A 1,842-nucleotide genomic window follows, 5' to 3' on the forward strand; every position below is an offset into this window, starting at 1 on the left:
TCTTTGTCACGCTAAGTGCTTGAATTCTAGGTGGTCCGTTGTCATCGAGGATGCGGGCAAAGGGTATTATACCTTGGTCAGCTTGGCTTATCTTTTCCTGCTCGGCGAGGTACTTAGACTATTGTTAGTGTGATTGTTCATTATAAGCCGAGGTTATTAGCCAACGCTTGCAGCCGAGGCCCCTATTACTCCTTTCCTTAGCGTGAAGGCAAGGCGAACGTTCAATTCATGAAGAACCATGTGTCCCAACCACAGGCCAGTCCAAGTGTGGGGCTTTGAGGAGGTTGTATGCGTCTACCAGTCATGTGGCCGAGGGTTCTTGACCACTTATAAAAAATAGGAACTTATACACTAAAACACTAAGTTGAAGGGGGAGGAACTTTGCAATAGCATTCATTGTTCAGCCAATAGGGATTACATTCACTGGTAATACATTCGAAGATTCTCCAAGTTCCAAATTTGAGGGACTGGCTAATGACTTGCTTAACTTTTTAGGGACCTTCCTAGTTGGGGTTAAGCTTGCCAATCTTAAGATTGATGATTTCATGGATGAACAAAATGCTGATGTGAAAGTGGATGAGGACAACATCGGTCCTAACAATTTTAATAAAAAACAAGATAAAGATGCTCAATTGGAATATTGTTAGAGGAGATCAAATCAGCCCCCCACAACGTTCCGCAGCACATCTTCGCCATGTGTTGGGAACATCTCTCAATGATGATACTAGAGATGATGATGTCATCATCGAGAGATGTTCACAATAAACAGCAGGGATGTGCTGTGGGACATTGTGGGGGGCAATCTGGTGGGGGCTGATTTGAACTCTTGTTAGAGGGTTGGTAGGCATCTATTTCGTTGTCCAATTATGGAAATAGTTCATTCTCATAAACCTGGTTTGTGTTTTTTGATGGAAACTCATGTGAACTCCATTGGAGCTATGCTCAGTTTGGAAGGAGTACAAATACAAACATGTATAGTGTGTAAAATGTTGTATTTTGTATTATTTTTTATACATGTATTTTTATGAATATTTTATTGTTGAGTCTATTGGTTTGCTGGAGATCCTTGGATTTTGTGAGACAGTATATGTAATGTGAATGTGATTTTGTCTAATGATAGACTAGTTCATGCTTTTACCATTGGTTCTGTACTTTCGTGCATGCCCCCTAAGAAACTTGAACAAAAGATGGTTTGGGAATGGATTAAGGATATAACTCCCAACACTAATGGAGTGTGGTGTGTGATGGGGGTTTTTAATGCTATGCACTCAAATAAAAATAAGATGGGGGAAAGACCTATTCAGCATAGATACATTAGAGATCAAATCAGCCCCCCACAACATCCCACAACACATCACTACTGTGTATTGGGAACATCTAACATCTCCCAATGGTAATACCATAAACGATGATGTCATCATCGGGAGATGCTCCCAATACATGATGGGAATGTGCTGTGGGATGTTGGGAGGGGTGCAATCTTGTGGGGGCTGATTTGAACTCGATATATTAGAGACTTATTGAATTTTTAAATGGCTATTGTTTGAATTCACATGATGGTTAACCATTTTACTTGGAAAAGTAGCTCTACAAGGGAAAGTCTGGATTGGGTGTTTACAATTGATAAATGGAGGGGAGTGTTTTAGGATGCTTTGTTGGTCAATCTTCCCTTCCTTGCTTCTCACCGCTCTCCTGTATTGCTTTCTACTGACCAGATCCAATTTATGGGCCACTGACCTTTTAGATTTGAAGCTATGTGGTGTGATGACCCAACTATTTCTAATGTGGTGACTAACTCGCAGAACTTTAATTGTAAAGGTTCTAGGGCAATGTAATTGATTC

This window comes from Nelumbo lutea, chromosome 8, assembly GCF_056320005.1.
Source record: "Nelumbo lutea isolate HS-2025 chromosome 8, American lotus-T2T, whole genome shotgun sequence".
Taxonomy (NCBI): domain Eukaryota; kingdom Viridiplantae; phylum Streptophyta; class Magnoliopsida; order Proteales; family Nelumbonaceae; genus Nelumbo; species Nelumbo lutea.